Source organism: Pantherophis guttatus, chromosome 15 (assembly GCF_059756535.1).
Source record: "Pantherophis guttatus breed Tessera chromosome 15, ASM5975653v1, whole genome shotgun sequence".
NCBI lineage: Eukaryota > Metazoa > Chordata > Lepidosauria > Squamata > Colubridae > Pantherophis > Pantherophis guttatus.
The window spans coordinates 19,749,034-19,764,929 of NC_142077.1; the positions used below are offsets into that span (position 1 = coordinate 19,749,034).

At 39.6% G+C, this 15,896-nt stretch overlaps 1 long non-coding RNA gene across 1 annotated transcript; it reads left to right on the forward strand.

Annotated features, from left to right (window-relative positions):
• The first annotated feature begins 10,582 nt into the window (after positions 1–10,582).
• LOC148112055 (uncharacterized) lies at positions 10,583–12,849 on the forward strand. The gene is made up of 3 exons (XR_015730092.1): positions 10,583–10,695; positions 11,297–11,352; positions 12,427–12,849. It is a non-coding gene; the product is annotated as an uncharacterized LOC148112055 (long non-coding RNA).
• Positions 12,850–15,896: the final 3,047 nt, after the last annotated feature.

Below are 15,896 nucleotides of genomic sequence, written 5' to 3' on the forward strand. Positions count from 1 at the left end.
CCTCGCTCAACTTCCATAGGTTGTTATTGCTTTATCTTGCTATTTCTCAGTTATTAATACAGTTATTATCATTAACACAGTTATTATTGTTATTATCATCATTATTGTCATCGTTATTTCATTAGTCCTGGAACTGACCAGACTTGAATGACCGGAGTGTCCAACAGTGGCTCATGTCTGCACTCTTGTCTTATCACTTCACAAGTGTGCAGCAGGGGAGCCCAAACACTGGGAGCTCCAGAACAAATCTTCCCAGCTTCATAAAACCGAGGCAGAACTCTGCAGGGAGCTGGAGGAGAGCCACAGGAGGTGAGAAAGTGCCAGGAATTTTTTAGGGAGTTTTAAGCAGGTTGGATGGTTGGAGTGAAAACCTGAGGGGGCTAATTTCGCTCTTATCTTCGTCTCTTACTGAATAACAGCTTGAATTGGAGAGACAGGAGTACAAGAGCCTCCTCTGCAGAGTTCTGCAACTAGCTGGGGAGAAACAGGAGCTCCTCGTGGAGAACAAAACTCTCAAGGGACAACTGGAGAGATGAGAAATTTTTAGAAGGGAATCCTGACATTCTTTCAAATTCATCCCTCCCTCCCTCCCTCCCTCATCTATCATGAGAGGGCTAATTTCTGCTTTTCTTAATTTACAGGAATTCAAAAATGTTGAATGAAATGGCGGAGGAGCGAGTTCAGTTAAAAAAGGAAAATAAAGACCTTAAAATCAAGAACTGGAAGTTGAGCGAGGAGAAGGCGACCATCCTGCGGAATTTCAGGGAGAGGCTGAGGAGGTGAGAAACACGTAGACAGCAGCCCTGACTGAGGGAGGGAGAGGACCAGGATTCCTTGAAGCCGCTTAGAACTGACTTTCTAAACAAATGAGATCTCCTCCAGCCAATCCTGATCCAGGAGGAGGACTTGAGGAACTTGGAAAAGCTCCCGAGGAATCCCAAAATGGATTGAAACATCTATTGTACTACAAATATCCCTAATTTTGTAAAATAAAGTTCCAAAAGAAGGAGAAAACTTACGAATGTCTGGCTCCTGACACTTTTAGTCCTACATGTATAAAGCTAGGTCTACTTTGAGGAGCTCCTGAAGGAAAATTTCCAGCTTGTGGAAAACAACGCAGGACTCTGGAGGGAACTGGAGGAGAAACAGAGGAGGTGAGAAATTTTCTGACAGCATCCTTGACTTTCATTGTTGGTCCAAATTTATCTCTAACCTTGTGATTTTTCTAGAGAGAAAGAACTGAGGAAGAACCTCTGCAGGTGAGTGATGTACAGAGACCAGCTGGTACCACTTAATAGTACAGAGTCCAAAAGAAACACAAGGGCAGACATTAGAACAATGGAAGACAAGAGAGAAACTCTTGAAGACGTGAAACCTTTGATGCTGCCATATAAACCGGAGAAGGAATGGCTGAAAGCTTCTGGGGAGAATCTCAAAGCCAAGAAAGCCCCACAGAGGCTTCTCCTCAGCCATCCAGAGACTCCCTGGCAGGAAGACTCTTCTGGCATCCCTGGTCAACCTTCCAAAGGAAGGTCCTGGAGCCTCCAGAGGGGTTGGCTGGATGTATCCATAATTCTTCTCCAAGAAAAAGGAGCAAAAACACCTCATTGAAATGTGCAGAAATGGAGGGAAGTATCTGTTCAAGCCATTCCAGATTGACAGACGTCTGTGGTGGAGATCCACACTCCATGCCTTGAGGTGATCTTCCTTCTGAGGGGATCCTTTGATGGAAAGTGAGGGATCTCCTCTTCCTTTTTCCTCCCATTGAGCACTGAAATGGCTTCTCCTCTTGCCTTTTTGGCTGCTGTTCCTCAGGCCTTTGAGGTCCCAATGGAGCTGGATAGGACTCTCCTTCCAGGTCACGTCAGACATCAGATTTGGCTCTGAATCATTCTCATCAACTCCCTGATAAAAATAAAGAAAAGCCCATTAAAATGCAAGAATGAGAGATCCGTCTATGTAAATGGTGTGTTTGTAGCATTGGGTTCCTGCATGGGGGATAGGGTTGGACTAGATGACCATGAAGGTGCCTTTCAAAGCTTACATTCTATGATTCTCTGAATGCCTGCAATACAGGTAGTCCTTGACTTATGACCATTCATTTAGCAAGGTTGAAAGTTATGAGAAAGCTGAGAAACGCAACTTAGAAGGCAGATCCTCACAGTGTCCCTGTTTAGGCCTGGAGACTGAACCACAGGAAGAACAGCTGCAGGTTTTGGGTCTGGCTAGTCTGAAGAAAAGAAGAATTAGGGGTGATGTGATAGCAGTATTTCAATATCTGGGAGGCTGCCACAAAGAAGACGGGGTCAAATTATTCTCCAGAGCTCCAGAGGGCAGGACAAGAAATAACGGATGGAAACTGAACAAAGAGAGAAGCAGCCTGGAATTAAGGAGAAACTTCCTAACAGGGAGGACAAGTGGCCCGTGGAACTGCCTGCCTCCAGAAGTTGTGGCTGCTTCATCCCTGGAGGTTTTTCAGAAGAAACTAGACAGTCACTTGTCTGAGATCATTTAGGTTCTCCTGCTTGAGCAGAGGGCTGGACTAGAAGACCTCCAAGGTCCCTTCCAGCTCTATTCTATTCTATTCTATTCTATTCTATTCTATTCTATTCTATTCTATTCTATTCTATTCTATTCTATTTTATTCTGGAGGTGGAGGCCTCAGACACAGCCGGTCCCCCATTTTCTGGGCTGCTCTCTCATCAGCCCCCAGGAAGATCAAGACCGTTAAGACAGGACGACCCCTGAGAATTTTATGAGTTGGTACATTCCAACGGCTCTCTGACTACCCAGAATCCCCCTGTCCAAGTGGTTCAGACTGAAGCAGCAGCAAAAACCCTCAGCTAATAAAAAAGTAAACACCGTTGCCATGACTACATCTCCAGGCATCCACCTTGAGATTTTCAAAGAGAATAGAATAGAATAGAATAGAATAGAATAGAATAGAATAGAATAGAATAGAATAGAATAGAATAACAGAGTTGGAAGGAATAGAATGGAATAGAATAGAATAGAATAGAATAGAATAGAATAGAATAGAATAGAATAGAATAGAATAGAATAGAATAGAATAGAAAATGCATAATAGAATAGAATAGAATAGAAAATGCAGAATAGAATAGAATAGAATAGAATAGAATAGAATAGAAAATATGGAATAGAATAGAATAGAATAGAATAGAATAGAATAGAATAGAATAGAATAGAATAGAAAGAATAGAATAGGAATAATAGAAAAGAAAATACAGACTAGGATAGGACAGGATAACTTTATTGTCACTTTAAATGTACACTAATCAGCATACATTAAAATGGAATTTCGTTGCATAGAGCTCTCAAAGGGCTGCCACCTCCAATATACACTACATAATCATGACGAAATAAATAAATAAATAAATAAATATTATGCATATATCCACATACACACCTATATTATCTGACACAGAGAAACATCACAGTCTCGTTCGGATGTGTACATGTACCTGGTGAGAAAAAGGCATCCTGAGTTTCCCAGGCGGAGGGCATCGGGAGTAAAGCCCCTACAGAATCAGGGAGTCCTGCTGGAAATCCTTGGAAACCCCCTCCCAGAGGGGAGCCGGAGTGGGTGGGTGGGGTCTCCAACAATGCTTCGATATCGATATCTAATTTATATTGTAAGCCGCCCTGAGTCTCCGGAGAAGGGCAGCACATAAATCGAACAAATAAATATACAACCTCTTTGGCCACTTTGGTCATTAAGTGAGTCCGGCTTCTCCCGTTGACTTGGATTGTCAGAGGCTGGCTGGGAAAGTTGGCTGGGAAACCTCTGGACCAAAAAGACTTTGGAATCCGATCTTTCCCTAAATGGTGGACCGGACCGGATCTCTCCTTCCCAGCTGCCCCGCCTGCCTCCAATGTCCCACCTCACCAAATAAATCTCCAAGGAAATTAAGTGAAGCGAGTCCGTTTTATGAGAGGAGTGGGCTAGAGGATCCAGGAGGGAAAGGGGGGAAGGAGGGGAGAGGGTGGACTGAGAGGGAGATGAGTGATCCACTTGATCCCTTTAACCTTGGAGAGAGAGATTGAAAGGTCCTCTCTTGGGTCATAATATTACAATATTAGCACTTAGCGGAACATTCTGTGGGCTCCGTTCTCCTGGGAGCCTTGGGGGGCCTCCCCTCCATCTTTCACCCCCCCCATTTCCTCTTTTCCTTCCAGACCTCTCGGGGTCTCTCTGTTAGCGCGTGTGAGGCTCCCTATGGAAAGGTCCACCGTTGCTGGAGGGGGCAGCCTGGCATCTGCCCACAGCTGGATCAGAGATGATGACATCACAGCACGTGTCATAAGACCTTGGCCGGCTGTCCTGCCTCATTCTCAACTGCTACCACTGCAGGGATGGCTGGAAATTTTTTTTATAAATTGAACAAAAGAGTCCAGTGGAGAAATAAAGGTAGGATACAACCAGTGGTGGGATTCAGAAAATTTAACAAATGGTTCTGTGCCCTAATGACCATTTTAAGTATAAAAAACGTTTCTTAAGTCTTATTTTGGGGGAATGTCTTACTTTAGAGCAGGTGGGGGGTGGGGCCTGTGGAGAATGAGAAGGAAGGAAGGAAGGAAGGAAGGAAGGAAGGAAGGAAGGAAGGAAGGAAGGAAGGAAGAAAGAAAGAAAGAAAGAAAGAAAGAAAGAAAGAAAGAAAGAGGGAGGGAGGGAGATTCCGACAGAATCGGGGTTGAAATCAGAAGGGGCTGACCAGGGGTGGGTTCTAAAATTTTTTACTACCGGTTCCCTGGGCGTGGCTTATTTTGTGGGTGTGGCTTTTATTTGCTCCTTGTACTCCTTGGCTTTGCATTTTTAACAGGTAATAAATTAAATTTCTGATGACGTAACAATGGCTCATAACTCACCTTTCTAGACAGCTCTTCTCATGTCTGAAAGCAAGATACTCTTCTCCATCTTTTCTCTGGAGGACCATTTAATCCAGAGCCTTTTAATTCCAGAAGTCCAAGTTTAAAGAAAGGACTTCTGGAATTAAAGCTCCATTTTTTAGCTAAAACTTAATTCACACTTGTTAGTTTTGCTTGAGCAGTGTGAACAATTGACAGTGGGATCCTCCAAAGCAGGGGTGGGTTCTAAATTTTTTACTACCGGTTCTGTGGGCGTGGCTTATTTTGTGGGCGTGGTCATGTGACTGGGTGGGCGTGGCTTGTGGTCATGTGACCAGGTGGCCATGGCTCTGTGTATAGGGACTTCTCAGAGGGCTGAAAAAAGTCATTTCTGACAGGTCCTCGCACTTTTGACTGGTCCTCACATTTATGCCCGTGCAGCATTCTTAACAACCATGTCACTCATTTCACAACTGCTTCTCTTCACCATGGTGACAAGATAGGGCAAAAAACGTAAAATGTGAAGACAGTCGTAAGTTTGAGGACTGGTCAAAAGTGCGAGGACCAGTCAAAAATAACTTTTTCAGCCCTCTGAGTAGTCCATATGCACAAAAGGACTACCCAGAGGGCTAAAAAAAGTGATGTCTGATAGGTCCTTGCACCTTTGACCGGTCTTCGCACATGACCGGTCATCATTTATGCCTTGCAGCATTCTTAACAACCGTGTCACTCATTTCACAACTGCTTCTCTTTACCATGGTGACAAGATAGGGCAAAAACGTAAAATGTGAGGACAGTTGTAAGTTTGATGACTGGTCAAAAGTGCAAGGACCAGTCAAAAATAACTTTTTCAGCCCTCTGTACAAAAGAATACAGCAATAGAGAGGGATGAAAGAAAGAGAAAAGAGATGGAAGAAGGAAGGAGAGAGAGGGAAGGAAGAGAAGGGAGGAAGGAAGGGAAGGGAAATTAGAGTAGGAGGGAGGGTAAGAGAGGGAGGAAGAGAGGAGGAGAAGGAGAAAGGAAGAGGAAGTAGGGAGGAGAAGAAGGGGGGAAGAGAAAGTAAGAAGGAAAGAAAAGAGAGAGGTGGTAGGTTTGAGGAGAAAGATTGCTGTACAATAAAAAAGATGAAATGGAAGAAAGGCAACCCCAAACAAATATAAAGATATTAAGATAAAGAATGAATTGTTAAACTTTAAAGAATAAAAGAGAACAAATATGAATAAATAGCAATAATTAGAAAGACACATACAAACATACAATGTATTTTCTTTCAACAGAGTATAAAAATATATCTATATTTCCTTTTTGCCATATTTATTCCTTATCTATATTTTATTTTTATTTTATTTTTTTTAAATTTTTTATTATATTTTTATTGTTAAAGAATAACAAAAAGGGGGGGGGGAAATCAATACAAAAAATCAATAGTAAAGAAAGAAAAAAATTTTTTTCCCCCAACGTGCTATACAAACGGAAAGGAAGTTTTAGGAACTTGAAATCTTCAATTCTTCCAGAAATCTCTTTGATAAGGTACTGGTGCCGATTCATCCAATCTCCCAAGTGCAAAGTCCCCAAATGGTTGCCAAGAGTTCCAAAAAACATTTTCTTTATATATACCACTTCTAATTTTAATATCACAAGTCAATTTATCATTTAATGCAAATTTCCATGTTTCATTGTACCATTCTTCTAATTTTAAGTCAACATTTAATTTCCAATATCTAGCAATTATAATTCTCCCCATTATAACCAAAATCCTCACCAATTCTCTTTCTCCAGTTGTTAATGTTGTTTCATTCAATATTAATAATAATATGGTTTCCAATTTCAATTTGACCCTCTTCTTAATTATTTCAAATATTTCATTTTCTATCCTAGACCAAAAAAGTTCAACCCCATTACATTTACACCACATATGAGCATATGTCCCGAGTTCCACTTTACATCTCCAACACATTTTATCCACTTTATTATCCATTTGAAAAAGTCTTATTGGGGTCAAATACCACTTCCAAATAACTTTATAATTATGTTCTTTAATCCTTATTGATAATGTCCTCATTATTCTGCTAACCCAATTCATATTCCAATTTTGATCAGAAATTTCAATACCCAGTTCTTTTACCCAATTCTCTTTCATTATTCTTTGTGAATTATTATCAAAGTTAATAATTTTATAAATTTTACTAACTAATCCCTTTGGCCCAATTTCATCTTTTATTATTCGAGATGTCAAATTTTCAAATTCCGTTTCCTTTCTACTCTCATCGTTCCTTTCTTTGCATTTCCTATTCCATTTATTCATTTGAATTCTTTCAAACCAATTAATGTTTAATTTTCCATAAATTTCCTCTTTCCTCATTTCATTTTCTATAAATTTCAACCATTCACTAATTGTTTCCACTTTCTCTTCTATTATAATCCTCTCTCTGTTACTATTTAATTTCATTGGGCAATTCTCTTTCAGTTTACCTAAATACAATGCATCTGGTATTAATTTTTTTGCTACTCTGTCCCAATTTTTAGTCAAACTATTTAACCAATAATTGCAAATTTTAACCTTACCTTTAAAATTTTCCAAAAACCATTTGTAACCAAACTTCTTTATTTCCTTCATTTCCAAGTTACCCCAAAGTATAACATCTCCTTTTAAAATTTTTACTACTGTTTTTATATTAAATGCTCTATAATAGTTTAATAATTTTGGAATTCCTAAACCACCTTGTTTTTGGTTCTGATACCACATTTTCTTAATCAGTCTTGGTTTTTTATCCCCATTACAAAATTTATCTATTTTTTTTTTATATGCTTCAATGTCCTTCTCGGTTAAAAAAATTGGAAGCATCTCGAATAAAAATTTAAATTTAGGAAGTAACATCATTTTACATAAAGCTACTCTACCAAACCAAGATAACTTGAGTTTTTTATATTTCCCAATTTTCTCTTCAATTTCTTTTGTTACTATGTCATAATTTAGTTTCTTTAAATTTTTAATTTTAAGTGAAAGTATAATACCTAAATATCTTAAATTATCCTTTATCCTAATTCCAAATTGATTTTGTAATTTTTCTAATTTATTTTCCCTATCAATTTCCATTAATAATTCTGATTTTGCCCAATTTACTTTCAAACCAGTCATATCTTCAAATTCATCCAAATGTATTTGAACTCTTTTTATATCATTTGTAATATTATTTAAAATGACAAGAGTGTCATCTGCATATAAATTAACTTTGACGCCTTTATAACCTATTAATTCTGAATCCTCTTCAATCAAAGTTGTTAAAATTTCCATTGCTAATAAAAATAGGGTCGGAGACAGAGGACAACCCTGTCTTGTCCCTGCTTCCAAATTTATATCTTGTGTAAATATACCATTTACCTTCACTCTTGCCGTACCCCTCTGGTACAATTTGGAAATAATATGAATAAATTTATTACCAAATCCTAATGCAGAAATCATTTCTTTTATAGTATCCCATTGTATAGAATCAAAAGCTTTAAAAATATCCAAGGCAAGAATACCTATCTTATCACCATTATTCTCAGCAATATCAATAACATTTAATACTCTTCTAACTAAATCGCACATATAACGCCCTTTAACAAAACCTGCTTGATTATGGTTTACATATTTATCTATAAAATTATTCAATCTATTTGCTACAATTGCAGTAAATATCTTAGCATCTTGGTTAATCAAGGAAATGGGCCAATAGGATTCAATTTTTTCTAAATCTTTACCTGGTTTTGGGATTAAGGATATAATTGTTCTATTCCAGGACATGGGAGTATCATCTCCATGTAATATCTTATTATACAATTTCTGTAATTTTGGGATCAAAATTTCTTTAAACTCTTTATAAAATTCTGCTGGTAACCCATCCTCACCTGGAGATTTTCCAAGTTTTAGCTTCTGAATCACATCTTTAATTTCCTCAGAGGTAATATCCTTTTCCATTTTTTCTTTATATTTATTATCAATTTTCTTCTGACCATATTTTTCTAAGAAATTTTTTAATTTACAATTATCAATTTCTTTTTTAAGATATAATTCTTGAAAAAACTTTTTAACAATTTCACATTTCTCTAATTTTTTATAACATCTCTTACCTTTTTCATCTATTAGGACACCTATTTCTCTTTTTTCTTTTTTATCTTTCGCCATTCTTGCTAATAATTTTGAATTTTTATTACCATATTCAAAAAATTCTCTTTTTAAATAGCTTAATTTTTTTTTAACTATTTCTGTATCTTCCGCTATTTGTTTATTTTTCAATTTCTTAAGGTCCTCCCATAATTTCCTATCCTTAGTCTCTAGAAATCTATTTTCCAGTTCTTTTATCAATTTCTTCTTTTCCTCTATTTTTACTTTATAATTCTTATACTTCCTACCTGATAATTTAATACTTTCTCCTCTAAAAATTGCTTTCATTGTGTCCCAAACTGTTCCATAATTAACTTCCCCATTATCATTCCAATCCCAATTTTCTTCCCATTTCTTAAGAATACGATTCTTATCTTCCTCGTTTTTATATAATTTTTCATCATATCTCCAACAATTTTCTTTTTTCTCCAAAAACATATCTAATTCTAGTAACAATTCTGCGTGGTCAGAGTCTTTAAATATTCCAACATCCATATATCTATATTTCCTTTTTGCCATATTTATTCCTTATCTATATTTTAAAAGAACCAATATTATCCTTCATCCTCATCTCTAATCTTAATCAAATTCAATTTTTCCTTTCTATTCTATATTATACCCCTTCCCATTGGCATCTATTTTTATATCCATCCTCACATTGGTTAATTATGTAATATTACAGTTGTTTAATACAAATTCAACATTTTAATATAAATAAATTAGTTATATAACTATCTTTTTTGTATATTAATCAATATGAACATGAATGTTCCAATTATTTCCATGCAATCCAATTTCTTACAAATCAATTAATTATATTTATAATAATAAACCAAATAATTTCCTCCATATATTCCTCCAAACCGCAACTTAACCATTTCTGCTTTCAACACAATATACAATTAATAGTATCTCAATTATTACAATTCCCTAAATAGAGCTTTTTTTCTTTTGTGTTTTAAAATCTTGAACTCTCCTCTTTTGCCCTAAATTTCCTATTGTTTGCACCTACCTTTTTTGGTGAGAAAAAAGAAAAGAACTCTGCCTCTGCCTAATTTTCCAACGTTGCAGCAAACAGCAAAGCCAACAGCCTGCTTTACTTTCAGTTTCGTTTTCAGCTTGATTTGCACAAGGAGAAAAAAAAATCTGCTCCAGCAATTTAGCTCTTTGCAGCAAGCAACAGAGCCCTGCGCAAAACAGCTGAGAGCAAATCAGCTGAGAGTTGGGAGGCCGATCTAATCAATGGGCTAATTAGCCTATGCTGAAGCTGAAAGGAGTTGTTTTTTCTGGCTGTTTGCTTCCAAGTATAACTGCACAGGCGAAAGGTTGGCAGCCACCTACCTTGCCACTTAGCGCCCCCCCTCCGGCCCCCTTTTGCCTCTTACCACCCACTTAAGGCATCCCACCCCCCCCAGGGGGTGGTACCGCCCACTTTGGGAACCACTGGTCTACTCATTTGTTTTCTTTTAACACTGATCAGCTGTAGGGCGACCCTTTGAAGCCCCACAGGGGGTGGGGGGACCCTCAGGAGGGGAAGGGCCAGGCGGGGCCAGGCGAGGGAGGCCAGGAGGCGGGGCCAGGTCGAGGCAATGTCAATAAGTTTGTGTTTTTAAAGCAGTCTATTTGTTTTCCAGTGGTTCCAGAGGAGCAGCCCGTCCTGTGGAAACGGGGACCGACGGAGGTATGCCATATTTATTTCTTTGTTTCTCAACATGTACCCAATGGGACCCAAACCCTGGAAGTCAAAATGGCTCTTTTGGGTGAGGGGGCCTGGATTAACCGGGCTTGAGGGTTTTTCCTGGGCTCAGGCCCAACGTCCTCATGGCCTCCATTGCTTTTCAGCAGACAAATTCACGGGCCGGCAACCTGCCCCCTATCAAGGAAGGTCCTCCCGCTCAGCGGTCCTTTACCACCCGCCCCCCCAAGGTAAGCAGTCTAAATCTTCTGGGACAGGGGTGGGTTCTAATTTTTTTTACTCCCGGTTCTGTGGGTGTGGCTTATTTTGGGGGCGTGGCTTGGTGGGGGGTTAATGTGACTGGGTGGGCGTGGCCATCTTTTTTTATTAAACTTTTAAAAGCACTTTTTTTACAACCTTAAGAGGTTGCAGAAAAAAAATGCTTTCAAAAGCCTCTGACGATCAGGCAACTCAGCTGGGATCGCCAGAGGCTTTTAAAGGCATTTTTTCCCCTACAACCTCTTCGGCCAAAGAGCTTGTAGAAAAAATGCTTTTCAAAGCCTCTGACGATATGTATATTTCACGGCTGTTATTTTAACTTTTCCAGACTCCTGCAACATCTGGGGGGCGACCGCTGAGGAATCCGAGGGAGAAGAGTGGCACGTAAGTCTACATTTTACCTAAAGAATATAAAATATAACATTTATTTTTTAAAGGAATCCTTTGTTGAAACACCTTTGGATTTTATGAGAGCATCTAGTCTTTTGGCCTTAGAGCCGATCTTCCTTCAAAAGGGCTCCAAAATTGGAACATTGGGCGCTATCTAACAAAATGAAATTCAAGGGTGAAAAAAGTGAGGTTCTACATTTAGCCAAGAAAAACAAACTGCACAGGGACAGTATATGGGGCACCTCGCTCAACAGGAGTAACTCTCAGAGGGATCTTGGAGTCCTAGTGGACAACCGTTTAAACAGGAGCCAGGCGTGTGCAGCAGCTGCCAAAAAAGCCAACCCAGTTCCAGGCTGCATCAATCAAGACCACGTGAAGTGTTGATGCCACTTTTTAAGGCCTTGGTAAGGCCACACTTGGAATATGGCATCCAGTTTTGGTCGCCACGATGTAAAAATGATGTGGAGACTCTAGAAAGAGTGCAGAGAAGAGCAACGAAGATGATGAGGGGACTGGAGGCTAAAACATAATGGATTTTTCACATATTTAATGACTACTATTTAACATCAGCTTTTTCCCTTCAAAGATTTCAGTTTGTTTTTTGATTTGAATTGTACGTCTTATATGTTATGTTAAAGGAGGAAGTACTCTGAAGTGATTTATCTTGGTCTGATTTTTTATTTTACATTTCTAAAACCTGGCCTTTTAATAGGGGTGTGTAGACTTTCTTTGCTAAATACTGAAGTAAAAACTTAAGTAATCCAACTCTTATAAACAACTCTTATCAACACATTAAACCTTAATATTTAAGTCACTAATCAAAGCCCTTAAGACTACCCTGGAGGTGTATCTAAAGTCCCTCAAACTGTACCCATTGGCCATTTTTACGGAGCCTTTCTAAAAGACCCAATAAATGGTGAAAGGATTGTTGGTAGAAATAGCAAGACTGAATTTATACACCGACACAAACATAAAGGTATTTTTAATATTTTTCAATGGAAGAAAATGTTCGATGAGTCAAGTAAAAAACTTAAGGGTCTAATTTCTCTCTGGTTTTCCTATTTACAGCAACAGAAAGCACAAGTCGTTCTCCCTGACTGAGGAGCTCCTGCGTCAAAATGCCCAGCTTTCGGAGAAGAACGCAGAACTCTGCAGGGAGGTGGAGGAGAAACTGCGGAGGTGAGAAACCCTGACTTTCTCTTCCAGGATTTCCTCTTCAATTCTCCTTAGCTCCCTACCCTGGACACACATTACACAACGTTCTGCGTTGAATTACGTTGCCTGGATGGGTAGGAGAAATCATGAATCTCTTGACAGGGACTTTTCCTGGCCAAATCCTCTGAATTTAGGAGGTCCCTGCTTTGATCTCCTCCTCTGCTGCTCACTGACCTCAGTTCTCGGCTCCCCCTCGGCTCTCACCAGTTCAGTCTTCTCCCCCTTCTGTCCCCAATAGAAAGTTCGGAAATTGTTTTGAATTTTCTGGTATGAAAGCCAAAAAAGGGGGAAAAAAGGTTTTAAGATCTGAAGATTCCTTTGTGGTACTTGTAGATTATGAAATGCTAAATACTGAAAGTAAACATTCATTCATTTGCACTTAAATAATGTTGTGAAGACTGAAGAAGCGAATCAAATCCCTTCAGAATATGGTGGCGATGTAGACAGGATCTACCGATTTGTCAGTTTTCCTGAGCATTTCTGAAGTGCCTAATAAATCATTGAAATCCTTCCTGCTTTGGTTCCTGTGAGAAGAACTTGGCACTGTAGCTGTGGTAACAGAAATGGCAAAACTCAAGTAATTAAAAGGTAAGGCTGGGTAAAACAAAGGAAGTGCCAGGCATTTTAGTTAGTTTTCATTTTAAAAGGGTTTGATGATTCAAGGGAAGACCTGAGGGGGCTCATTTCCCTCTTGTCTTCCTATTTTACAGAATCCAGATGTTGGAACTCCAAAACCTCCATCTCCACTGCAGGGTCCTGAAGGAAGCTGGGAAGAGCCAGGAGCTCCTCAGGGAGAATGAAGAGCTGCGGGAACAACTGGAGAGGTAAGAAATACCGTGTTTCTCCAAAAATACGACCTTCCCCGCAAGCAGTTGTTGTTGTGGCTAAGAATCTTTGGCTGCTTCTCCGCATTGACCTCCTTCTTCCAGAGAGAAACAACGGAGGGAGCGTTTCCTGGGAGAGAGAGAACGGCGGGAATCCCAGTAAGACCCGGGAGGAGATCTCGCAGGATCAAAAGAGATCTGAGGCAGCGTCCAAGGAGCTCTAAGACCTTCAAGTAGCTCCTCCTCCTATTCCTCCTCCTCCCCTCCCCCTCCGGGACCCATTCTCTGTCTCCACCACATCCTGGCAACACCAAAAAGCCTCTGAGAACCAGGCAAAAAGTGCACCCTATTTTTTCCATGACTTTTGGAGGTTCTGTACAGGATCATGGACCCCACTTCCAGAGGGTTTGTAGGCCCTAGGAGACCCTCCCTCATTCTTCTGCTGCTGGATAACTTGTAAGAAGGTTCAAAGAAGAAAAAACTGAAGGGCTGAAGAGGAAATGCTTTTGTAAAGTCGATTTGATCCTTTGAAATTTATTTTGTAATGTAAATAGAGATGTGGATTTGGAATACCCTTCAAGATCTTTTTTTAATTCCTTCAATTCTGCTATTGGTTTCTGCTTTTTAATGTGCCTCGGTGTTGATTTTAATTCTAAGAGATTTGTGGGTTTTTTAGTTGTTAATTCTTGGGGGCATAAACTGTCAGTATTTTAATTTTTCTTGTTCTCTTTAATGCTTTTGGCATGTGACCGTAATAAATGTTGAGTTTAATTGAATTGAATTGAATTGAATTGAATTGAATTGAATTGAATTGAATTGAATTGAATTGAATGGCTCTTTAGACCTGATTCCTTCAGGATCCTTCATTAGTCCTGGAAAGTCTTGAATGACCAGACTGTCCAACAGTGGTTCCTGTCTGCACTCTCGTCTGACCACTTGACAAGTCTGCAGCAGAAGAAAGACCCCAAAGCAATGGGATTGTTGTCATGGAAGGACAGGCCTGTTTTGACCCTTCCCCCTCCCCACTCTGGACCCCCCTCCCCAGCCAGGACATCTACACCAGTGAAAAGCAGCTCTTGGATTCCATGGAGAAGATACGGTTGGATCTATCACTCCCCACTCCGTCTGCCAAAGAAAGAAACACACACAGGGACCTGTGGGGCTTTGTAGGGTCCCACTAATGTGGACATCTGGATGGAGATGTCCATCCTGTCAGCTGCATCCAGAGGAGCCAAAGGAAGTGGTCCTTCCTCCCACAACCGTCCCTGGGAACTGGGGCTCCTCCAGTAGAGAGCACGTCCAGCAAGGCCTCTGAAGGGCCAAGTGGATTCTCTTAGTTATCAGGGAGGTTGTGGCCAAGTGTGAGATTGTGCAGGAGCTGGGGATCCTTACCCACCAATTGAATGGCAAAAATACACCATAGTATATTAAAGTCACTAATAGAGAAACTCTTTTACACAAAATGCTCATGTTATTCTTATATCATCATCAATAGAAGCAAGAAAATCTTTTTTTCAATTTAATCCTCTTTGTCTCCACCAGCTGACTGAGTCTCAAGCCAACCCTGATCCAAAACCAGAGGCAAATGGTGGTTACTCATCACCTTGACATTGAATGAGTGTTGAGAAGGTGGGATGGAAATAATTCTCCACCAGAGTTAAGAGTCACAAACAAACCATTATTTGTAGAAGGACTAATTTCTATCTGGCCGCTAAAGGGGATTCAAAATAATTCAATCCTTAAAATAGAACTATCATAAAAGGAAGAAGTTTTTTTTTTTAATGTGAGAAACATTTACCAATTCTAAAAAAACCTCATTTGTTTCTATAAGGATCAGGAATTGTGTATTAATCAGCAGTTATAAAAATATGGGACTGGGCTGGGCAGGGGCCATTACAACTGTTTTAATCACTACTTTAAACAAAAGTTAGCATTCAAGTGATGAGCTCAAGTTTGGATGGAGAGAGGGAAATAATCTGGAGTTGTTAAGGTTTGTATTCCGTCCCATCTTTGGATTTCAGCGACTTCCACAAAATAAGATGAAAAGAGAGAAGCTTTGGAAATCCAGACCATTCAGGAAATTAGACAGGTCCGTCAATACAGGAGTAAGTGAAATAAAGAGAAAAGAAGGAAAGTGTTAGGAATGCAAACAGAGGAAAGGAAACTCCAGCACAGGGAATGATTTAGGAATGAAACTGGCAAGGAGGAGCCTGGTTGGAAGTCCTTGTTCTATGCGATCTTCTTGTTCACCTGAGGATTCTCCCCATGAGATGGTCTCCTGGCCTGGAAGAGCTTCCCCTTCAGCCTCTCCCATCTCGGAAGGCCCAGGAGAAGCTCAGGGTATTTGGGAGGCCGTTGCCTGTGAATTTAATTTGGGTTTTTTGTCTCTACCTTCAATGGCTGGGGTGAGATTTTTATTTCAGAAATAGGAAAGTTTACACATTTTTTTATCAAAATAAAGAAAAATTCTAAATTGTAAATCCTTTCAACCTGTGCAAA